Consider the following 25,597-nt stretch of genomic DNA (forward strand, 5'->3'; position numbering starts at 1 on the left):
TCTGCTCTTATGGCGTGAAGCCTGCTTTGGGTTTTCTCTCTCCCTCTCTCTCTGCTCTTCCCCTGCTCGCTCTCTCTCTCTCTCTCTCTCTCTCAAAAATAAATAAATACAACATTTAAAAAATAAAAATAAATTAAAAATAAAAATCAGTCTACAAGAGTAAAAGGAACTCAAAATTATTTGAAGAAGAAGGTATCTGCGCTTCAATAGGTCAAGAATTACTGTAGGTCTCCCTAGGACTCAATGAAACTACCCCTCTAATAAAAATAAATAAATAAAAACTTCAAAATATCACAGAGATAGGAAAACGTATATCTGCAGTAACTATAGTTTTGTAGTTCACAGTAGATTCGATCACTTATGTAACATGGAAATGATTCGACCTTCTTTTGAATTCTTGTTTAGAACCAGCTTAAATGGATAGTGTTGTTTGTAAAGCTCCCTAAGCATTCCTTGTGTTTAGTGACTGAGGAAAATATCACAGGCTAGTGAGGAGTTTATTCTAGGCCCAAGGAACTGCGTGAATTAATAAATCAGAAACCAGTCTGGAGCTCTTGTAACACCTGAGACATACAGGCTCTGTAACATCACACGGTGCTCTGAGAAGTTCCCCACACTTCCTTAAGTGTCCGACGCAAGCTTTCCTTGGGCAAGGCTAAGGTAACTGAAGTCCGTTCCTTCTTCAGAACGTGCATGGTGAATTGGAGAGGCCACATTTGTCCTGTGCATGGAACCCACCCTGGAAGAACAAATCAAAAGGCCCTTCAAATCAAAACTCCTCCTCAATAACAAAAACAACCACATTTTTGATCCTCCATGCATCTCAAGGTAATTATGATATTGATGTTGTCCCAACTTGCAAAAATAATATTTAAAAGCTTCTACATGACGCGGTTCATCCTCCAGCATCATTTCCACTGTTCAGGAACAGAGAGTCTGAATTACTTCGATGGGATATAGATGCTCAGTGTTTACAGATGAGGGGACCTAAAAATGAAGATTCTTATTCACCGTTTCACATTGACTCCCGGCCAAGAACGTGTAGGGGCCCAGAGCTCCTGGAGCCGTGCGTTTGCTTGGACAAGGAAAGCGCGAGGAATTGTCACCACCTCCTGTAATGACTCCTGCCAGATGGCCACGGATGAAGACCAGATCGGTTTTGTTTGTCTCCTTTTCCTTAAACTTGCCCGTGTCATGTGAAAGTCAGGAGTCGGATTTTTTTAATTAGTTTCCATACTCTAGAACTAAAAGATAAATAGGAGAATGAAACCAATGACTGATTATACTTTTGAATTCTGGCATCCCCTCCTCTCCCCCCAGTCAGTAAAGGAGAAGAAACCAGTAGAAAGTTTGAATCATTTTTAACACCCCCTCCCAAAACCGGAATGCCTGTAACTTGCTTTCTGGTTAGGCTGCTTAATCCATCTGTATCAATAAATTCTAGAGACCGTGAAATTACAATCCCTTAGTTTTCCAAGTCCTCTTTCCTTATGTGAAGATTATTCATAAATGTAAGTACTCACTCCAAATCCTGTTAAGTATGAAATATTTTAATAGCTGATTTTTTTTTGTTTTATCGCCTAGATTTAAATGGCTTTTTCACAAACAGAGTTAATATTTTGTTTAGCCAATTTTATGTTGTTTCACAAAAACACAGACGAAAGGCGGTGGGACTGGGAACGGAAGAGAGGTAAAAGTGAAGTGTAGCCGAATTTAATATTGTAACTTATCACAAGGGAAGCACACGGCTCTGGGCGGTAAAAGCAGCACAATGTGTCCATCTACGGATCAATATCCTTCACTTCACTGGTGCCACTGTGATCAGAGATATTGAAGACCTCACATAGGAAAAGAAATATGGGGAGAAAGTTGGTAAGAAGAGTTAAGAGAGCAGGAAATGATAATTAAGCCAGTAAAGGTTGGAGGCGGGGGGTTGGAGAAGTTGTTTTCTTATTTTTTTAACTTTCAAATCTTTAACTTGTGTAGTATTTTCTGCCGACAGCCAATGAAAGGTTAAAATTGGGCTGTTGCTACTGGAGAACGAAATTACTGATCCTTAGGAAAGTCCTCGGAAGCCCGGACACAAAGGTTCATCCCTCGGGGCAAAAGTTCCACCAGGGAAGACAGCCTTGCTGACCGCCCTTCACCTCCATGTCACTTATTTTACGATATCTTTCCAAATATACAAGCATCTGAGAAACTGGGGGTGCGGTTAGGTTGGGGATCAGGAGCTTGGGTCCCGGTGAAGGGGCCATACGACCTGGGGCGCTCTCAGCCTCGTGTCCCCATCTGCCAGTAGAGGCTAGTAGAAACCTCCCCCTCCGCCACCCGTGGGAAGGACTCGATTAACGCACTGCCAGCACTCAGCGACAGGACCGTCAGGAAACACGCACTCATTAAGCGTGAAATCCTTCTCTCCCGTCCTCCCCAGCCTCTCCTGTCCCCACCAGTCCTCCCCAGCTTCTCCTGTCCCCACCGCCCCCACAGGCTCATCGCTAGTCTTGTCCTGAGGGCATGCCAGAGGCTTGCAGAGAAATGGGGCCATGCTTCTCATTGACCTTTAACAAAAAGACTGCACCTTTGAAAAAGAAGAAAGAAAGGGCTTAGGCTACATTGATTCTCTTGAATATTTTCCTGATGAGATGAAGGCATCTCAAAACATCATGTGAGTTTTCAGCTAACTTATGGACATTTTTCTCCCCTAGAATAGATGAACTAAAAAAATTTAAGAGGTGTTTTTTTTTTCAAGTTTGATTTTTTTTTAACTTTTTTTTTTTTTTTCCGAGAGAGAGACAAAAAGACAGAGCGTGAATGGTAGAGGGGCAGAGGGAGAGGGAGACACAGAATCTGAAGCAGGCTCCAGGCTCCGAGCTGTCAGCACAGAGCCGGACGTGGGGCTCGAACTCACGAACCGCGAGATCATGACCTGAGCCGAAGTTGGACGCTCTACCGACTGAGCCACCCATGTGCCGCTCAAGTTTGATTTTTAAAGCGATAGCTGAATATATGTTGTTAACTATCTCTAAACTGTTTTGTTTTATATACTTTTCCTTTAGAATCTAATTCTGTCTCTCTCCTTGCGGTTTTGCTAAAAGGCTCATAGGTCACATGAATTAACTTCACAAAAATACCAGGATCAGGATATATGTAGTCACCACATGTCACAGTTAACAAAGAGGTAATTACGTCTGTCTCCAGTGACTTGGATCTTGCCTCTAAGTGACACGCTTGGATAGCGCAGATGCTGTGACTTTCCAGAGGGAAATACCTCAGAAAAGGAGAGCCTCTGAGTTGGTGTCTCGGGACCTCCCACACTTCGTGTCTTCTGACGAATTCTTTATGTATGGGCACGATAGCAAGGCAATTGAAGAATGTCACAATTATGCTTACAATTTGCATTTTATATTCGTCAACTCATTCACAGCCCAGCGCGTAGTTTTACTGACTCTAGGCTATGTTCTTTGGGATAGCAGGGTCCCAACTGAACCCAACATGGACACTTCTCTAGGAAACACGGTAAAAAGGTGCATGTAAAAGTAACAATATCGTGGGGCGCCTGGGTGGCGCAGTCGGTTAAGCGTCCGACTTCAGCCAGGTCACGATCTCGCGGTCCGTGAGTTCGAGCCCCGCGTCAGGCTCTGGGCTGATGGCTCGGAGCCTGGAGCCTGTTTCCGATTCTGTGTCTCCCTCTCTCTCTGCCCCTCCCCCGATCATGCTCTGTCTCTCTCTGTCCCAAAAATAAATAAAAAACGTTGAAAAAAAAAAAAAAGTAACAATATCGTAAGATAGAAAATAGTGACCACTGAATCAGGACCTGGGAGGTATACAGAGATGTAGATGATATGTTTTGTTTATGTATTTCATGTCCGGAACAAACAACAACACATTATATTTAAAAAAAATTTTTTTAACATTTATTCATTTTTCAAAAATTTTTTTTAACGTTTATTTATTTTTGAGACAGAGAGAGACAGAGCATGAACGGGGGAGGGTCAGAGAGAGGGAGACACAGAATCTGAAACAGGCTCCAGGCTCTGAGCGGTCAGCACAGAGCCCGACGTGGGGCTCGAACTCACGGACCGCGAGATCATGACCTGAACCGAAGTTGGACGCTTAACCGACTGAGCCACCCAGGTGCCCCAACGCATTGTATTTTAGAGGCAAGAGTATTAAGAACATTCTGAGTACAAACAGAAGTGGCAAATCATGACATAAATGTAGAGCTAACCCCGGCCAAGACTACCTGCCTTCCCTATCGTTTTAAATAACGGGTTGATTACGGGAGCTACGCATCAGCTTACTTGAGTCTGCCGAGTTGATTCCAAGCATGTGCGTACGATGAGCATGTTTCCAAGTGCTTCTAATTTTACCTGGTAAAATACTATTTCCTGAGCCACCGTGGCCAGGCGTGAGGGCAGGAGAATAAAGTCTACACTGCAATATATATATGTTGCTTTTCTCTATGTCTACACCCTGCGTTTCCTTCCCCAGCAGCAGCACGTCACGGAAAGCCTATTGGCATTTGCGACCGCAGAAACCGCCCCCCCAACAAACCCCAGCACCTGCCTGCCAGGTGAGCCACGACCTCTCCCAGGGCCACACCATGCTGGCCGTCACGGGGCTTCCCACGGCTAGCACGGGGCAGGTCACAGGGAGGTAGCTGCTATGGACTGGATTCGTTCGGTGTCAGGCAGTATTTAGGGTCTGGTTCCATGACTTGCGTTACCTAAGTCGCAATCGTAATAAAGATTTCAGAAAGTTCTTGAAGTGTTTGTTTTAGGGAAGGAAGGATGTAAGAACAATCAAGGTGTGACGAAATCGCTTTGGACTGATTCGCGAAAGAAAATCTGAGTCCAAAACGTTTGCGCTTGTTTTCTGCTCACTTACACAGCAGTGAGCGAGGTGGAGCTTTAGTGTGAGCTCTGCATTAGGACAGTCCGTGCAGGGCATCTGGGGGCTCGGTCAGTTGGGCGTCCGACTTGGGCTCAGGTCACGATCTCGCGGGCTGGTGGGTTCGAGCCCCACAGCGGGCTCTGTGCTGACAGCTCGGAGCCCGGAGCTGCTTTGGATTCTGTGTCTCCCTCTCTCTCTGCCCCTTCCCTGCTCCTGATCGCTCTCTCGCTCTCTCACTCTCTCAAAAATAAATAAACATTTAAAAAATTAAAAAAAGATTTTAATCTTGCTTCTGTTAAGATTTTTATCAGTGCTATAATTCACACTAAAGCGTGAAGGGCTGCTTACATTATGTCACACCTTCCTGGTGCGTAATCGAGATGACGGAATGAATGTCCGTTCGGTCTCAGCTAGATGGGGAGGCCGAGGTGACGCGGAGGGGACCCTGGAGTGTCTACACCCCATCTCCCACCCCTGGCCTGCTTATTCGGCTCATGAGTCTAGCTGTATACTGACCTATAGCATAGGTTTCCTAGCGAGCTCCCTTTTTGAAAATAAGAAGCCACGAATATTCTTTTTGAAAGCGTTAATCTCTTCTTTATCCCACGTGGATTTTGCCTCAGCGGGGAAACCACTCATGTATTCTTACATTTCTGTTTATTCCTGCACGTCAGAGCAATCTTGGTAATCTTCGTGCCTTCTGGAAACTGAGGAGAGACTTTCTACAACGCTTTGAAGAAAGGAGAAAACAGCAACGTGGATAAGACGTGAGGAGGGTGTTGAAAGACGGTATCTTCGGGAATAACAATTAGGAACCCAATAAAACCCATTTATCTCAGGTTTTCAATGAGAAAATAATTATTTGGTTCACAAAGAGACATTACCACTATGGGCCTGAGAAATCAGCTGTGTTTAAGGTGGGGATCCCCTCCTCTGAAGTTATTTTATGTGACAGTCTTCCAGAAGCCCCCATTTTCCATCACGAGAAATGCACTTCTTGGGGCCCAGGGTAGGACTTGGGGTGGGCGGGGGGAGCCATGGCGATGGTCAAACCCACAGGTACACAGCACACTCTTCTCCGAACAGCACTAAATGAGTGAGTTTTCAGATTGCTTCTGAACCTTCGAGGATGGCTGAAAGGAAGGTTCTGGGGGACTTTGAAGGAGAGTGGATCTGTAATGAGCAGGGAAAGAAAACAAAAGGCAAACATGTAAAGTTACACTGAGGCAACGTGGCAGAATGCCTCGGTTGAGGGGTTCTCCAGGGAAGGAAAGGAGGCCGACGCAACGGCCAGTTTGTCTCTGGGACTATTCTGTCTGCACCATTCCGGTAAAGAGGAAAATGAGGACACACAGAGTGCCACCCACATTCGGACAATGGCTTGCTTTCTGTTGGGGATTGCACGCATCCATCAGAAAGCAGGGGACGCTCACCCCAGTGTGTGACTCATGTCAGGGACACAGTGAATCCTTGTTGGGAGAATGAACAAAAGCATGAATACAATCATCTAATTTTAATTTTAGGATTTCCTGACATTCCAGAAAGACATTTTATGTTCTTTTAATGTAAGCAATAACACGTCTAGATGTGCTAGATTTTTTTTACAGTCCCCAAAAATAATGCAGGAAAACAAAAGAGCAGGAATTAGGAATCCAAGCCAACTGTCACTATTTATAGCGCACTGAGAAATATCTCGCAGAACTCCTTATCAAGTGCTTTTTTTCTCCCCCCCCCCACCCCCCACTGGAAGGATAACCTCTGATGGTCAAGGGAGTTGGAGGAAAGAACGCAAAATGATAAAATATGCAGACAGACTTAGAAATTCGGAGGAAAACCAGAGCAGGGAAAGGTATTTTAAAACAGTCTCTTCACCTAAATGGTAGATCAATCCAGTTGAAAAGTCATGTCCGTGGATTTCACAGTAACAGCAACAAACTCTGGGTTACAGAGCGTGACTTAGTGTCCTTTTGGAGAGATGCCGGGATTCGTCGCAGCGTCACTGGAACAGCCGTGCACACAGAATGAACCAGCCGAAGAACTCAAGGAACCCTGCTGTACTGCTCACAGATTTCAGTCAAGTGGCTCCCCCATGAGAAGAGCGAATGGCAAGGGCATTGTTTGCCTGGTTTGCTGGCTGTGAGAGTTTAAAACCGCTTTGGAAAAATACACAGCACACGATGGGTGTGCTTCGTGATCCTCCTTGCCCGTAGTTCACTCGTTCCACAGATGTTTTTGAGAGCCCGTTACGTGCCAGGCGATGCGCAAGGTGCTGCAGAGAGGGCGCCAGGAACGTGCATCTCTGACCGCGAAGGCTTCGTGCGTGGAGGAAGGGGAGGGGACGAGGGAGGAATAAACATACAGACACTAGAGATAAAATGTCCGGTCAGGCGAAGGGGGAAGGCAGAGGAAGCATTTGCTACTTTTTGCTACTTTTACTCTGTGGATGTGATTTTTCGGCCAAGCCTGAGGGAAGTGAGGAGTGAGCACTGAGGACACCTGGAGAAGAGGAGTCCAGGCTGAGGGAGCTGCCGTGCAAAGGCCCTGAGGCCAGCTTGTCCTTGAAGGGTGGAGAGAAGAACAGAGTCTCGGGTGGAGGAGGAGGGTGCAGAGGTCGTCGGGAGAGGACAATGCTGAGAGCGGTGTGATGAAGGGTTGGTCCCATGGACCCTGGGAGCCAGGTGAGGCCGCCAGGGAACCTCCCACAGCAGATCCTCTTAGGGACTCTGACAAACGTGGCTGGACAGTTCTAGATTTACTGAACATTGGAAAATTCACTTGCTCTACTTTTTTTTTTAATACTTATTTTTGAGAGAGACAGAGCACAAGTGGGGGGGAGAGGCAGAGAGAGAGGGTGACACAGAATCCGAAGCAGGCTTCAGGCTCCGAGCTCTCAGCAGAGAACCCGACGCGGGGCTCGAACTCACGGACCGCGAGATCATGACCTGAGCCGAAGTCTGACGCTTGACCAACTGAGCCCCCCAGGCGCCCCCACTGTCGCTACTTCTGACACCAAACGTGTGGGTTTTCCACACCAAGCAGTTTGTAAGTTCTCTGTAGGTACCAACTGACTGTCCTACAGTTTGACTCCAATATGCCACGAAGCACCCAAAGTTAGTATAGACCACACAGGTGACGGGCTCAGTCCGAACATGGCCTCCATTTCACATTGCCGGTCTCAGTCGGGGCTCCCCAGGATACCCACACTTCTCTCTGAGTCAGCAACTCGTCCCCCTTTCAGGTTCAGTAATTTGCTATCAATGCTCACCAAACTCAAGGAAACAACGTACTTACATTCACTGGCTTATAAAGAATACGATAAGGGATACAGATGAATGGCCAGATGAACAGGTACAGAGGGTGAATTCTGCAAAGGTCCTGGGTGCAAGGGCGTCTGTCTCCATGGGGTTGGCGTCTCATCCCACCCCTTAGGGTGTGTTTAGCAACCTGAAGCTCTCCAAACCCCATAGATTGGGGATTTTGAGAGAGGGTTCGCCACGTAGGTAATGACCCAGTATTGACTCACTCTCTAGCTCCTTCTCCGCTCTCCAGAGGATGGGGTGGGGCTGAAATTTCCAAGCTGCTAATCATGGCTTGGCCTTTCTGGTGACCAGCCCTCATCCAGGAGGTCGCCGAGTGTTGCTTTGTGACAACAAACGATGCTCCTATCACCCAGGAGATCCCGGAGCTCTAGGTGAGATGCTCCTGTCTGCCCCAGTAGTCAGGGAAGTCAAGAGTTTGAGGAGTTCTGGGTCAGGAACCAAGGACGGGTAGCTCTACGTGTCTCTTACTGTGTCACACTTGCCCTTGCAAGGCTTCAAGAGCTAGGATTCTGCAACCCTCTGTCTCTGTTCAGCCTTCTTTTCTTAAGTAAATAATCAAGTTGCATAAGCTCACACAGAAGAGCACCGTCATCGATATTAAAACTGACCAGTTGGGGCACCTGGGTGGCTCAGTCTGTTGGGTGTCTGACTTTCACACAGGTCATGATCTCACAGTTCGTGAGTTCAAGCCCCATGTCAAGCTCTCCCTCTCTGTCTCTGCCCTTTCTCTCTCTCTCTCCCTCTCTCTCTCTCTCTCTCTCTCTCTCTCACTCTCTCCCCAAAATAAACAAACATTAAAAAAAATTTTTTTTAATTAAAAAAAAATAAAACTGACCAGTTGCATGAAACCAAAACCCCACCGTTATTACTTCCTGAAACAAACCATTCTAGAATAACACCTGGCGGAGTGCTCTAGAAATATAAATACGAGCAGTAAATGGTGTTGATAGAGATGGCCGGGTGAGAGCAGACACTTGAGAGGGATGTACATTTAAATCAGTCCCACACATCTGTCCCATGACGCCTAGATCATGTCTGATGACTTACATCAATTAATTCGGATATCACACCTTCCGAAATAATATAACTAAATATCTAGGTCATTTATTTGGTGTCTACAATCACATATAGCTTCACGCCAGCTGGACACTGACTATACTGTAAGCATTCCACGTGCATGCTGGGCAACAGGAATGGCTGGTAAGACGTTTGCAAACCCCGACACAGCACCGGGGCCGTACCCGTATCTTCCGATTTAGTTCACAGACTCCACGAGGACAGGCTTGTTTCCACCGCTCTTGGCGTCTCCTGTCTGGACGAGCACAGTGACTTTGGCAGAGCAGGTATGAGATGACCATGGATTGACTGAGGGAGGTAGGAAAAAACGTGAAGTTCCACCAGTGTGATGGTGCGCAGTCTACTTCGCTGATAACCTCCAGCAGGGATTTGACCTGGACTCCCGTTCAGTGCTGGGTTTGCAACACGATGAGTTTGCTTCTCTTTCTTTTCCAGTTTCCCCAACCGTCAGCAGAGTGAACCCTGTCCTAACAGTGGGGAGGCCCAAAGTCCCTGGGTGTGCCTCCCCTTTAGCCCCACGGCCCAAGCATATGTGCATAGCAAGGGGATTTCACGGAAACTTCCCTGAGTCTCGTCTGCGTTGTGTCTGGTATTGAGAACTCGCACAAATGATCGATGACACCAAGTTATTTGGGGTCTTCTCCTTGTTTGAAGAGTAGTGAGAGTTTTTCCTCTAAGAGTTACACGGGATTTGGATAGCGTAAGTGTAGACCGTAGGCATGTGCCTTTACACGTGAATTTGAAGCTGCTGAGATAATTTTAAAGCTTGTTTGGAGCTTATGCAGAGAGGGAAGACCTCAGGAGAAACACTGTTCTGTATGTTGGGTTTGTTTTTTATTTATTTTGAGACAAACAGAGAGAGGGCAAGCAGGGGAGGGGCAAAGAGAGAGGAAGAGAGAGAATCCCAAGCAGGCTCCAGACTGTCAGCCCAGAGCCCGATGTGGGGCTTGAACCCATGAACTGTGAGATCATGACCTGCGGCAAAACCAAGAGTCGGACGCCTAACCGACTAAGCCACCCAGGTGCCCTGTATTTGGGGTTTTACCCCATAAAAAGGATAGGAAAAAATTAGTCAGTCCTATTAATTTTGCATGAATGTGCGCGGCCCATCCTTGTGATACAGTTAGCTTCTGGAGTATGTAACTTTGCTAGCTATTCAGAAACAGTACAACATTTTCCGCTGAAAGAAAATTGTTTCGGAAAAAAAATTTCTGGGCCCACTGTAAGTTGCGCACAAGACATATGTCACTCAGAGCGAAGTGCTTTCAAACAGCGTGATGGTTGTCGTTAAACATATGTAGACAATTCTGAAATTAGATTCCTTCCTCAAAATGTCCAAACTGCATATTAAACAGGAAACGGATGGAACCGTAAAAACGGTCACGCGCTCAGAATGAGGACGTAAGTCACTACCGCTCTGACTGTCACTTCTGTTTGGCCCTTTGCAAGTAATCCTTCCCTACCTGGCCGCGGATGGAGGGAGGCGGGTGCTCCGCCGAAGCACAAAAAAGCACAAAAGCACATCGCTTTTGGTTTGCTTTTGGTTTGCTGTCTGTTGCTGCGTTGTCCAACGAGATAGAGCAGCTTTGGACATATGTCATATTTGTACCCTTTGTCATGTGCCTATAAATACGTACGTGTATGCACATGTAAGCTAATGTATATGTGCACACATGTGTTACACCCGCACGCATCTATATTACCGAGTGGGAAAACTCTAAAGATTTTCAAAGTTGTGACAACAAACTCAAATGATGCCATTGGGTGGCTAGAACGTTCCGGCTAGACTTCTGGAGGATAACTTTCTGCACCAGAAATTTCTGTGTTGTTCTGTGCACACAGATAAGACACTGACGGTTCAGTGTTGGAATGTTCCTTAATCTGTTTGTTGGGGTCTGGTACTGAAAGGATCAGGGACTGCTCTGGGAAAACGTTCAGTGATTCGAGCTACTTTGGGCTTATTTCTTCAGACTCGAGCATCATGAACTTGTCTTCCTACGCACCCCAGCGAAGGCAGTGGCCCGGGGCAAAGACCGAAGGTCAAGTGCGTGTTGTTTTACGAGCCTGCATCGGTTCACAAGACCGAAGGATTCGAGCTGAAGGGGATAGCAGCAATGTGAGAAATCGGACATTCCGCACATGGCCCCTCAAGACCCATTGGTGGACCCCCGTAGTTAATACACATCTGCCTTTGCGTGAATGGCAGGACGGGAGGGGGCTGGGGAGGATCAGGAACTAGTTGGAGCTCTTTCTTCCAGGATGCGAGATGTTTCTATAGTCGTGTGCAAGCCACTGGAGTATAATTTAGAAAAAGAAAATAATTATTTGCTAGCAAGGGCGATTACCGTTTTTTAAAGTTTTTTTTTTAAGTTTTTTATTTTATAGTTACAAACAGAGAGGGAGGCAGGCGAATTATAAGAGACTCTTAAATACAGAGAACAAACTGAGGGTGTATGAGGGGGTGGGGGAGAAGGAGAAATGGGGGACGGGCATTGAGGAGGGCACCTGTTGGGATGAGCACTGGGTGTCGTATGAAAGCGATGAACCACGGGAATCTACCCCAAAAACCAAGAGCACAGCGTATACACTGTAGGTTAACCGATTTGTCAATAAGTTATATTTAAAAATAAATTAATTAATAAAATTAAATTAAATAAAAGTTGTTTTGTTTTGTTTTTTTTTATTTTAGGGGCACCTTGGTGGCTCGTTCGGTTAAGCATCCAACTCTTGATCTTGGCTCAGGTCACAATCTTGCAGTTTGTGAGTTCAAGCCCCGTGTCAGGCTCTACGCTGACCCTGCGGAGCCTGCTTGGGATTCTCTCTCTCTCCCTCTCTCTCTACCCCTCCCCCGCTCACTCATGCTCTCTCTCTCTCAATCTCTCACAAAATAAATAAATAAACTTTAAAAATGTTTTTATCTTAATCCCAGTTGGTTAGCTAATATAGTGTAAGATTAGTTGCAGGTGTACAATATAGCGATTCAATACTTTCAGACATCGCCCGGTGTTCATCACGACAAGTGCTCTCCTTCGTCCCCATCATCTATTTCTCCCATCCCCCCACCTCCTACCCTCTGGTGACCAGCAGTTTGCTCTCTATAGCTAACAGTCTGTTTCTTGGTTTGTGTCCCTCTCTTTTTTTCTCCTTTGCTCATGTGTTTGGTTTCTTAAATTCCACAGATGAGTGAAATCATCTGGTATTTGTCTTTCTCTGACTGTCTTATTTTGCTTAGCGTAATACATTCTAGCTCCATCCACGTCCCTGGAAATGGCAAGATTTCATATTTGGTTATGGCTGAGTAATATTCCGTTGTACGTGTGTACACCATGTATGTATATTCCACATCTTCTTTATCCACTCGTCAGTCGGTGGACACTTGGGCTTCTTCCATAGTTTGGCTATTGTGAATAATCCTGCTGTAAACACAAGGGTGCATGTATCCCTCTGAATTCGTTCTTTTGTATTCTTTGGCTAACTACCCAGTAGTGAGATCGCTAGACCACAGAGTAGTTCTATTTTTCACTTTCTGAGGAACCTCCATACCGTCCTCTACAGTTGCGACACCAGTTTGCATTCCCAGTTCTTAATGTATTTTGGATACTAAGCCTTTCATGGACATTTTATTTGCAAATATCTTCTCCCACTCCATAGGTTGCCTTTTAGTTTTGTTGATGGTTTCCTTCACGGTGCAGAAGCTTTTTCTTTTGATGTGGTCCCAATAGTTCACTTTTGCTTTTGTTTTCCTTGCCTCAGGAGACGTATCCAGAAAAATGTTGCTATGGCCAGTGTCAGAAAAATTACTGTCTTTGCCCTTTTCTGGGATTTTTATGGTTTCGGGTCTCACATTTGGGTTTTTGATCAATCCAGTCTGAGGTTATTTTTGTGGATGGTGTAAGAAAGGGTCCAGTTTCACTCTTTTGCATGTAGCTGTCCAGTTTCCCCAAAACCATTCGTTGACTGTCTTTTTTTCCCATTGCATATTCTTGCCTCCTTTGCAAGGGCAATGAGTTTTAAGTTCTGGGTACAAATGTTAACAATTGCTTTCTGTATGACAGCATTAAAGAACTGAGTCACGGTATAGATTAGCCTATCTGCACATATACACATATGAAAGATATGTATTTATGTACACACACATATACATATGGATATATATGGATCGATCTGTGTAAGCTTGGGGAAGGTGAGTACAGGAGGTAGACAGAAGCATCACGTAGAGAAACGTAAAGATAAACCAGAGGGCTAATTAATACAGTTAACTCTCTTTCCCTTTAAAATGTCCCACCTATGATTATTTTCAGGAGTGTTTGTAGGGTTTTAGAAAGAAGGGCACTTTGCCTGCTGAGTCCACTACTTATAAAGTGATTAGGGACTCAAGGAACTCTCCAGGCAAATGAGACAGCCAGAACAGAGCATTTTCCAAAATTATTTTGCCTCTAAAATGTCATCATATGTTTTATTTTACCCGGCCTCCCTTCGCCCTTTGTTCCTTTTGAGAAATCTTTCCCCCACCCCCACCCCACCGCCTCCAATCGAGTGCATCCAAGTTTACTCAACACGGGGCGGGCATGACCCAGACCGATGATAAGTTTTTCCCTTCCACGGTCCAGGGGTGAGAGCATGATTTTAGAAAACCAATATATTTGAGTTTAATTGCACAGGAGAGGATTAGTATCTTTCTGGGAGCGTGGATGCCAGGGTTCACGTAGCCGGGAGCTGCTGGGACCGTCTTTGCCACGATGTGGAGCGGAATCTAACAGTCAAGCCGCTTGATGTGACTCAAGCAGCTGAGTCACAGGCCCATGCTGCTGTCACCGAGTCACAGGACCATGCTGCTGTCACTGCCTGATCCACCCAGCCCCGGGCGTCCAGACTAGAGCCAACATATTGTCTCCGTTGTTGGAACGTTTGAGTGATGCCTCCGTGACTTGAACTTTCAAAACAACGGGAAAAAAGCTTGGCGTTCCTTTTCGTTCCTATTACTCCAAGAAAACTTGTGGGTTTTATGTCTTTAAGTTCAAAGAAAAATACAGGTCTGCTGAGTTCAGTATTTACACTGTGGAAGTTTATTTTGAAGCTAACACATTTTACGGGACGCACAGTGCCAAGAAATCATGACAAGGAAAGTCTTAAAGGAAATAAATCAAGGAGGAGTTGAAGAATCAATATTTATATATTTACTGAAGTGGTGAATATTCATTATCTCTGAATATTGTACGACTTCCAAGGAAACGTCTTTTTTTATTTTAAAGTAGCCCAAATAGATCAAGCTATGTATAACCCTCTGTTATTCTCTTAACCAATGAGAATAAGCTTTTTAAGGGTTCTGTTTAGTAGAGGAACATAAGGGAAAGGAAGTAAAAATAATAAATGGGGCGGGTGGGAATTTGGGTGGAAGGCAGGGGCCCTGGCAGAGTTCAGGTTTGAAAAGGGAAGGGAAGAAAAATGAGGCCAGAGGTCACTTCACTATTTTAAGGAATAAAAATGTATTCCTCCTTTTTAAGTGTCTCTGAAGCAACCTGGATTGATACTTTCCACAAAATCTCTCCTTTCCCCAGGCGCCTGGGTGACTCATCAGTCGGTTAAGCATCTGACTTTGGCCCAGGTCATGATCTCGTGGGTCGTGGGTTTGAGCCCCGTGCCGGGCTCTGTGCTGGCAGAGCCTGCTTTGGAATCTGTGTCTCCCTCTCTCTGCACCTCCCCAGCTCTCTCTCTCTCACTCTCTCTCTCTCTCTCTCTCTTAAAAATAAATAAACATTAAAAATTTTAAAAAAAACACCTCTCTCCTTTCCCAATGTCTCACCCCTCTCTGAGGACATGCGTGAAGTGTGGGGCTAATATATTGGCATTGCTGTTGCGTGATTGACAGTGATTAGATCACGCAGAGAGGGAACATCGAGGGTCAGTTCTTCCCTGAAACACTCCATCATTTGTTCTCACATCAGCTTAGCCGACTACGTGGGTTTATCTTGTCGTTGGAAAAGAATTAATTTTCCTTTCTTATCTCGGACTGGATCTATTTTCTAGAGGACTTAACCCACATCAGGCTGGGTAGCCCTGAAATAAATTATTCCATCTGGGAAAATTAATAGACACCAGATGAAAAGAAAAGAATTGTCCTGCAGTTTGTAGGAAATTACCATGGTTTTGATGTGAGGAGTACTGTGGTCCGTGATTGAGACACACACACACACACACACACACACACGCACGCACTTCATTTACTCTTTACATTTGATCTTAGCCAAAAGGCCAAGATGTGATTCACTGGCCCCTTGATTCCCTTAAATATGAATGTCATAATAACTATAGGACTATTTTAATATTTACCTAGCATTTTTGCTTACCAATAAATTCCCATCGTAAAGTACGGATTTACAAATCAAACATGAAACGAGTTTTCTGATCTGACATTTTCATATAGCTATGAGCTAAGCAAAGATCAGAACTTTTACACACCTGCACTTGTGGAAGATACAGAAAGATGGAAATAAAAAATACTTTGAAACGACTGAGGATAACCAAGAATTATTGGCTACCTATACGTGCCAAACACTATTCTAATACTTAGAGTATGTCAGAGGACAAGAGAAAAATTTAGACCATGTAAAGCTTATATAATATATAAATATATAATATATTGTATACATATATATAATACAGCAATTATATTATTCCTGTAGATAGAAAATAAGCAATAAAGGGTGAGAAGTGCTATTTCAAAACAAGCAAAAGGAGAAGCTGGAGAGACCTGAATTGCTGAGGAGGGGTGGTCGTGTGTGGGAGGTAGTACAGGCAGAGATTGGGCATATTGGAATATTAAAATGTCGGTCAGGGTAGCCTCTGAAGGGGACGGGAACATGCCACCCAAGACTTGTCACTTTGGCACAAGAGTCATTTTGAGCTGAAGGCAATTGAGAAACAGCAGATACAGGAGGGACGTGCTGCCCTCCCCTTTCTCCCTAAAAGCAGAGCATAAATTTCCCTTTGTAAAGTGGACGTAAATTCTGTTTGTGAATGGATCCCTCTCTCCCACACCTGGAGGAGAACAACTTTATTCTGCCTAAACAGACTTTACTAAATAACCTTACCTCCCCTCACTTTTCTGTATATTTACCTCCGAAATTCCCTAGAGCCCAAAGCTCCCGTTCCTTTGTGTCACTTCCCCACAGTTTATCACTCTGTCCAAATGGCATAAAAGCCCCCAGTCTGACTGCCTACTTGGGTTTTCACTTCTTTTCTGTAAAGAAAAGAACATTAACATCATAAAACCTCAGTATACCTTTCCTCCTGTTCGTGTAGCTTCTGTTCGCTTAATTCACAGGACCCCAGAGCCTGAACCTAAGAGGATAGAAAAAAAGGTTTTCCCCTCCTACACTTCATCAAGGATAGAATTTTTGAGCACAGACCTGAAGGTGGTGAGGGAATTAGCCACCGAGAAAACAAGGAGGAGAGCATTCTAGATCGGACAAAGCAGGTAGTCCCAATGCAGATAGCCTACCGAGGAAGCACCAGGGCAGATAGGACAGGAGTGCAGGGCAGAGCAGAGGACAGTTCATGAAGACAACGGTAAGAGTGTTGGCTTTTAGTCAGAGTGACTAGGGAGTCGTTGTAGGGCTTGGCATAGCAGAGACAATTACGTGGCTTATATTCCAAAACAATCCTGGCTGCTGTGTGAAAACAGACCACGGGAAAGCAAGAGTGGAAGCAGAAGGACCAAGTATTAACAACTTGGCTAATCACGAGCGATATCATCTCTCACTGAGTTACTAAAACCCCATGAGATTTTATTAATATTTAAAAAGATCTGAGGAGGGGCGCCTGGGTGGCTCCGTCAGTTAAGCGGCCGACTTCAGCTCAGGTCATCATCTCGCGGTCCGTGAGTTCGAGCCCCGCGTCAGGCTCTGTGCTGACAGCTCAGAGCCTGGAGCCTGTTTCAGATTCTGCGTCTCTCTCTCTCTGACCCTCCCCCGTTCATGCTCTGTCTCTGTCTGTCTCAAAATAAATAAATGTTAAAAAAATAAAAAATTTAAAAAAAAAATAAAAAGATCTGAGGATACATGTACTTAAGGCATTCATATTTCTGAAACAAAAGGGACACTGCATATTTTTAATATTCTCATATAATTTGGGGACATGATATGTGTGTTATTGAACATGTCTTCCAATTATCCTAAAAGCTCTCTCATTTATTATTTTATTTATTCCCATGTAATTGGTAGATAATTATGCTTTTTGTTGGTTGAGGCACAAACATAGGCTTAAAATCGTATCTTTTGCTGGCATTTGAATAGTTATGTTGTTTGTAATCCGTGTGGTTTAGGAATGAATTATACAGCTCAGGGACTATAAATTCGATATCTGGCATCCTCTAACATGAGTCCAAATTCCAATTTGACTCTTTTCTTTCTTTCTTTCTTTCTTTTTTTTTTTTTTTTTTTTTTTTTGCACTTTATATGTGTTTGTGCACTTGTGTGTTTTCTAGTGAGGAGAGATTTGGGGTTTTTTAAATTTTTTTTTAACATTTATTTATTTTTGAGACAGAGAGAGACAGAGCATGAACGGAGGAGGGTCAGAGAGAGAGGGAGACACAGAATCCGAAACAGGCTCCAGGCTCTGAGCTGTCAGCACAGAGCCCTATGCGGAGCTCGAACTCACAGACTGTGAGATCATGACCCGAGCTGAAGTCAGATGCTCAACCAACTGAGCCACCCAGGCGCCCCTAGTGAGGAGAGATTTGAAAGAGGCATGAGCCTAACTGGAACCTGAGGTCAGCACCTGCGTGGTGGGGGCACAGACCAGGGAACTCAATGCTGTCCCCATCCACCCAGTGTTAGTGTTTGCAAAACAAACAAAAGCAAACAAAACTGTTAAGGGGGTAAATGATCATGAACTTCAGACTTTAGAGAACAATTAGAAAAAAGGGGACCAAGGTCTCATGTAACAGACCGGAAGTCCCTCCATGATTCATGGATTTACAAATACACAAATAATTCCCTAGACTAGAACGTGCCATTTACAATGACACAGTTAATACCTGTCTGCCACCTCTTAATCCCCGGAACGCTTTCACAGTTCACTTCCTGTACACTGTACATTTGGGGGGGGGGGCATTATTGCAAATTACGTGGCAAAACACAGGTGAAGGACCATTCAAGATAAGGATGAAGAGGTTCAGCAGAGACCAGATCGTGCAGGGCCTTGTCAACAGTTGTATTCATTTTTGTACTTTAAAACCTGGGCGACTTAATTAATATTTATGTCTGTATCGCCACATTTTAAAATGCAGATAATGTTAACAGCCATTTCATCTGGTGTCCTGGATTATATGTAATGGTTAGCATAAAGCGAGATGTGTTGACATCTTTAAATAATATGCACTTCTTTTTTTAAAATTTCTTATCGCTTATTCATTTCTGAGAGATGGAGACAGAGGGCGAGTGAGGGAGGGGCAGAGAGAGAGGGAGACACAGAATCGGGAGCAGACTCCAGGCTACGAGCTGTCAGCACAGAGCCCGACGCGGGGCTCGAACTCACGAACCATGAGATCATGACCTGGGCTGAAATCGAGAGTCGGGCACTTAACCCACTGAGCCTCCCAGGCCCCTCACTTCCTCTTGATCTTAATATGAAACATTTTTAGAAGTTCTCTAAACCTTATTCTATAAGGAAATCTGGGAAACTGGGAAAAAGAGTATAAAACCGAGGGTAATAAAATGCCAGAGAGTTAAAGGTGGCAATCATACGGGGCACCTGGGTGGCTCAGTCGGTGAAGTTTCTGACTCCTGCTCAGGTCGTGATGTGATCTCGCAGTTCCTGGGTTCCAGCCCCACATCAGGCTCTGTGCTGACAGCCCAGAGCCTGGAGCCTGCTTCCGATTCTGTGTCTCTCTCTCTCTCTCTGCCCCTCCCCTGCTTGCGCTCATGCTCTGTCTCTCTCAAAAATGAATAAACGTTAAAAAAAATAATTTTTAAAAAATTTTAAAAAGACAGCACTCATACTTGAACTGGTTAGAGTCGTGGACAGGGGAGTTCAGATGTAAATCTTTCCCCGTGTCAATGTCAGCCTGTGGCAGGAGTCAGACCCTTAATTATGATTCCAAACTAATTGGGCGGTAGTAGCTAAAACTTGCTTCCAGGAGAAACAGTCTCAAAAGCAACAGCCAAGGACTTCGGCATGTATGCGTTCGTCGGTTGCAAAATCGACAAAACTTCCTGGCATTATAAATAAATGTGCTCACTGACACCGCAGTGCGCAGGAAACTCTTGAATGTGTCCTTCACCGTTACCGTGTCGATGGCCCTTTCGTGTGAGACAATCTCATTAATGTAGCAATTCCATTGGTGCATTATTCTGAAGGAGTTTTAAAAGCGATCGTCTTTGAAGAGAGGGAACACTGACCCGGAATCGTGTATACTTACTTGTTTGATAAGTGTGATTTTACCTATCATCTGTCTGCCTGTCTATTCACGGATCCCTACGCACTCTCCAATCAATGGATGATTTTTTTAAAAAAGTAATATGAGTTACAATGCACAAAACCAGGAGCTGTGAAGATGAGGGTGTTCAGAACATGCCACCCCAAAATATGCCACTTCGGCACACTGATTATTTTGAGCGGAAGGCACCGGAGAATCAGCACGTGCAGGAAGGGCTCACTGGACCCCCTCTTTGTACCCAAAATCAGGCCGTCACGTCTCCCATGGGAGAGGCCCTGCCCCCACCAGGAAGAGCAGAGACGGAGACTACATACAAGATGGCCCTGTATGAACAGACCGCCTAAAATAACCTCGTCTACCGTGACTCTCGTCCCTATGTTTCGTAGTCACGGCCCCCCAAGTGACTCTGTTTTGTTATGTCCCCACAACTTATTATTTCTTTAACAGTATATAAGCTTTGGGACCTCACTGCTTCCTTGAGTCCTCATTTTCCTTTTGAGGACCCTTCATGCACCTTTAAAAACGTTAAATAGCGACGCCTGGGTGGCTCAGTGGGTTAAGTGTCCGACTCTCGATTTCAGCCCAGGTCGTGATCTCTCGGTTCGTGAGTTCAAGCCCCACATCGGGTTCCCGCACTGATGGTCTGGAACCCCGCTGGTGATTCTCTCTGCCTCTCTTTCTGCCCCTTCAGCACTCTCTCGCGCTCGCTGTCTCTCTCTCAAAATAAAGAAACACACACACACACACACACACACACATATATTAACTAAAATGTATATGCTTTTCTCCTGTTATTCCGTCTCATGTAAGATTCTTAGGCCTAATGCACAGGCCCAGCCAAAGAACCTAAGAGAGTACAAAGACGTTTCTTGTCCCCTACGAAGGGGGTGCATGACTGAGCAAAGCCAGGTCCCTCTGATGACCCCACGCCTATTTGACAGCAATCAGTGCTTCTTCCTGTGACCGTCAGAAGCTCTGGCCTCGGGAATGAGATACAGCAGTGCTGGGAGCCAAGATGCTGCTCGTGCTTGCGTTGCACGGTGGGGCCGAGTCTCCCAGGCCAGCCCGCTGCCCGCTGATTGCCACCAAGCACGCCCAACCGACACCGAAGGGAACAGAGCTGCGTAGCGAGAGGAAGAAGCCCGGCCAAGCCACGGAATCCTGGGTGGTTTATTGTACAGCAACAGATACACGGAACAGATGGGAAAGTACATTTTAACAACCAAAAGGTGCTAACTCCGTCATCCCAGAATGGACAACGATGGCATCCAATGAGCGGAAATGCCAACGCTCACTCCTTCCGTGCACCATTCACGGCTCACGGTGCACGTGGGACCCGTGATCGTGTTTCCTCCTTAACACTCTGGAACTTTCCTCTCATGGTCAAACATGAAGCGGAAAACAGTCAGACAAGCAGAACCCTGGCTATGGAGCTGTTAATCCTTCTGAAGAAGGGAAAATTAAACAGCAACCATCCCGTGTCACATGGGACACTCCGGGCCTGCATCCGGGACAGAAGAGGACAGGAAGGAGGACTGAGGAGTTGCTCAGAATTCCCAACAGACGGGCAGGTGTTTTCGGGAAATTGACTTGCCACCTAGTGATTGAGGTGTAAGGTTGATTATGATTAAGGTATCTTATTCTAGGTTGTACAGAAATGGAAGAAAAAAAGAAAGAATCCTAGCAAATATCACATAAGGACGAATAATGAACAGTCTCACAGTCCTTCCTTCTGCCGTGGCACCCACGATCATAGATAATATCATAACTTACTTCCTCCACTACCCATTCCACATTCTCTCTGCCCGTGGCCGCCACTTGAGCTGGTTGTGGCTCAATCCAGAAGCTTCAGAACCGTTAGCCCTGCCTGTACCGAGTGGCAGTTTTTCCTTGACTTTTACCACAGATCATGGGAAGATTCAGAGGCACCACAGGTGATATCTTGCATTCCAAGCATCCATATACTGACCCTCATCATGTAACAGTAATCCAGCCTTCCCTGGGTCACGTGAGCCAGTAGGGTAACACTCCTCCTGGCCTGTTGGTTCACTGGCAGGAACAGCCCAAAGTGGCCAGGTGTCTGTCTGCTGTGAACTGAATCATCCCCCCAAAACTCCTGTGTCAAAGCTCTATCTCGTAATTTGGCCCTATTTGGGAGTGAGGAAGTACTTAAGGTTAAGTGAGGTCGCAAGGTGCAGCCCTGATCCGATGGGATTAGTACTGGCACCAGCCAAAGCTCCCATCCTCTCCTCCATGGAGGACACAACAGGGAGGTGGCCATTCCACACGCCATGAAGGGCACTCCCACCAGGAACAGAATCTGCCAGCTCCTTGGTCTTGGACTCCCAGCCTCCAGAACCATGAGAAATAAACTTCTGTTGTGTAACCCGTCCAGTCTGTGGCGTCTGACTATGGCAGCCGTAGCGGAATTAGATACTATCTTCACTCCCGGCCTAGCGGAAGCATCATGGTGGCCCCTGATGGGGCCATGTCTCTTTTGGGAACCACCAGACCCCACCATCACAAGAATAAAAAGTAATAGTCTTACTAGAGGATCACTAGAGGTAACAGTGACATAAATCACTCTCATTTCCACCCCTTTGAATCTTGAACCCATGAATTCTGGCTTGGGAGAGAAAAGAGATCTCACATCCAATCAGTGATTTGGAGCATATATTACGGCCTGGAGACTATTACCGAGGTCTGCAAGGCGTGGTCGCCCATTGTCATCGTAACTGAATCTTCAAAAAGTCATCCCATCTGGCCGTTGTCTGCTTCAGGGTAGCATGTAAATGGCAGGGAATTTCATGAGCGTGAGCGCACTGGCACAATTCATTTTCTTTGAACACCGAGTTTCTTGTGTGAGGCAATGCCGTGTGGTGTAAGTGAGTAAGGCAGTCCAAAGACGGTTGGGCCCAGGGAGGGAAGGCCAGGCCCCTTGCCTGGCAGAGATGGTCTAAGAGGCAGACCGTTAACATTCTCAGAAATACTATTAGGCATGCCTTGAAATCCTTGTGACGGCTCATCCAAGGGCCTTTCGGACCCACCTTTGGATTGCTTTCTTCGAAAGTCCACCCTTGTCTGGAGAGATTTTAGATGCAATTTCAAATTTCAGCCTAGCCATGTCTTGGCTCCTTTCTAAACCTTCCAGCTTTTTCGTGAAATCAGGCAGTTCCCTGTCATCTTTATAAAGCTAATTTCTCGGGGGCCTGGGTGACTCAGTCAGTTAAGGGTCTGACTTCGGCTCAGATCCGTGGGTTCGAGCCCCACGTGGGCTCCGTGCTGACAGCTCACAACCTGGAGCCTGCTTCAGATTCTGTGTCTCCCTCTTTCTCTCTCTCAAAATTAAACAAACATTAAAATTTTTTTTTAAAAAAAAGCTAATTTCTCGGGGCACCTGGGTGTCTCAGTTGGTTGAACGTCCAACTTCAGCTCAGGTCACGATCTCGTGGCTCTTGAGTTTGAGTCCCGCGTCAGGCTCTGTGCTGACAGCTGGGAGCCTGGAGCCTGCTTCGGATTCTGTGTCTCCCTCTCTCTGCCCCTCCCCTGTTCATGATCTGTCTCTCTCAGTCCCTCAACAATAAATAAACTAAAAAAAAATTGTAAGCTGATTTCTTTCCATTTCCTCTTTATTATGGGAAGCCAAGAGGAATGGTTTGCCACATTCAGCGCTTGTCTTGAAAACCTCCTTGGTCAAATCTATGGGTCCTTTAGATGTGTTTTCTAATTCTCCTGTTACTGATGGTGAGTGCTGGCTGACTGCACACCCCTGCCAAGCAGGAATTGGTTCTTCTGTGGCGTCTGGTCACTCTTTCCTCCTTCTCCCTCAGGCCCTCGCCAGCAACCTCCTCAAGGCCCCCCGACTTTTGCCTGCTCCCCAATCCCAAGGTCTTTGCTTCCCGTTCTATCTTCTTTCTTCACAGAGACACCCCACTGCTAGTATCAGATAACTTCTGGTTATCTAAGGCTGTGTAACAGACTACCCCAAACCCACTGGGTAAAATCAGCACGGTTTTGTGGCTCACGATTTCATGGGCCAGGAACACAGGAAGGGCTCACACGCAGGCAGCTGTGGCCCGCGTCTCAGGGGGGCTGAGGGCTGGGACCTTGATTCTCCTTGAGATGGGCCTCTCCTGCTGGCATCTCATGGTGCCTGACTCTCTAGCCCATGTGCCAAGGGCAGCAAAGGGGGTTCCCGTTATCACACTGGCTCGGCCTGAAAAATGGCACATCTTCATTTAGCATTCCATTGTCAACACGGCCACAGAGGCCATCCAGATTCAAAGACAAAGGATACATGACCAGGTAGACCCCAGGGGAAGTTTTTGTCAAGAATGTGTGGCCATATTTAATACACAATCATTAGATATAACAGACACATAGTAGCCTACGAAACAAGGAAATCATAACCTATGGGCTTATCTTTACTTCCAAACAGAAATACTTCGCATCTCTACCAGGCAAAAAACTCGCAAGTCAACATGTATCTTCACAGATTCCGTGCGTAAATAGAATGTCAGACAAGAGAATTAAGTAAAGGCACAGGTAGGCCTGTCTGACAGTGTTCTGTATGACACTGAAAGGATACTTAGCTATCCTTTTACTTCTTTTAAAGTTTAAAACATTTTTTCATAAGTTTATTAAGGAACTCAAAGGCACAGTTACAGAGCAGTTATAGGCTAGCCAACAATAATATGTTAGTAGCTAACACAGGCATAACATCACGGGGACCATTTAATGAGATGTTAAAAAACATCTTAGGGAGGGGCACCTGGGTGGCTCAGTCAGTTGAACGTCTGACTCTTGATTTTGGCTCAGGTCATGATCTCACAGTTCGTGGGTTCGAGCCCCACATCCGGCTTTGTGCTGACAGCTCAGAGCCCGGAGCCTACTTCCGATTCTGTGTCTCCCTCTCTCTCTCTGCCCCTCTCCTGCTTGTGCTCTGTCTCTCTCTCTCTCTCTCTCTCTCTCTCAAAATAAATATACATTAAAAGAAAAACTCTCAGCACTAGGTGTTATATGTAAGTGATGAATCACTAAATTTTATTCCTGAAATCATTATTGCACTGTGTGTTAACTAACTTGGATTTAAATTTAAATAAATAAATAAATAAGTAAGTAAATAACCATACTGATTATCTTCAAAAAAAAGTCTTTAAATAAATAAATAAATAAATATATAAATAAATAAAAGAAACCAGTGTTGAATACACGACCACAAAATGGATACTACGGGCTGAGTCCTAGCTGCACACCCAGATAAAACATCTAGAGCAGAGATCTTAAAGCATCACAGAGGCTCGCATGACCCCACGCTCAGTTCTCCTGCGACCCGGAGGCGGGCTGCGCTGGCCAGGAGCTCTCTGCTCGCGGCCGTGGTGACAGGCGATGGCGTGTTACGTAAAGTGCCAGGTGTTGGGGTCAGGAGTTACCTGACAACTGTTACCGACTTCAGATTCCCCGTTTACAAACTAGACATAAGTAATAGCAGACTGTCCTCTCCCAGGCGCAGACATTAGCCATCTGAGACCCGCTCCCGGAGCATGTGAGGGCTGGGGGAGCTGGGAGCAAAGACCGCCCCTGGGTCGGGGTGGGGGGCACGACCTGAAACTCCAGCAACAGCACAGGAATGCAAAGGCCTCACCCTGACCGTGCACAGCCCCGTAAAGCCGATTTTCGTACTGTACAGACTGTGGCCTACGAATTGACTCGGTTTTCCAGTTCATTTTGTGAGCGTCGAGCTGGCCCCTCCGCACTCTTATGTTGGACTCGGTCCTGGGGAAGCTTCCCTGAAGCACACTGGAATCTTGACGTCCGTGCCCATGGCGAGGTGCAAAATCGTGAGGGCTGCAGCTTTGTGGAGCTTGTG

The 25,597-nt window shown here is 45.7% G+C and overlaps 2 long non-coding RNA genes across 2 annotated transcripts; one reads left to right on the forward strand and one right to left on the reverse strand.

Moving 5' to 3' along the window:
• Window positions 1–489: 489 nt before the first annotated feature.
• LOC122240200 lies at window positions 490–8,495 on the reverse strand. The gene is made up of 3 exons (XR_006219572.1): window positions 8,185–8,495; window positions 1,012–1,244; window positions 490–739 (listed from the first exon to the last, which is right to left on the reverse strand). It is a non-coding gene; the product is annotated as an uncharacterized LOC122240200 (long non-coding RNA).
• Window positions 7,277–12,016, forward strand: LOC107179546. Its single transcript, XR_001510191.2, has 3 exons — window positions 7,277–7,571; window positions 11,261–11,406; window positions 11,980–12,016. It is a non-coding gene; the product is annotated as an uncharacterized LOC107179546 (long non-coding RNA).
• The last annotated feature ends 13,581 nt before the right edge of the window (window positions 12,017–25,597 follow it).

The sequence above is a fragment of the Panthera tigris genome, chromosome B4, assembly GCF_018350195.1.
Source record: "Panthera tigris isolate Pti1 chromosome B4, P.tigris_Pti1_mat1.1, whole genome shotgun sequence".
In the NCBI taxonomy this organism is placed as follows: Eukaryota; Metazoa; Chordata; class Mammalia; order Carnivora; family Felidae; genus Panthera; species Panthera tigris.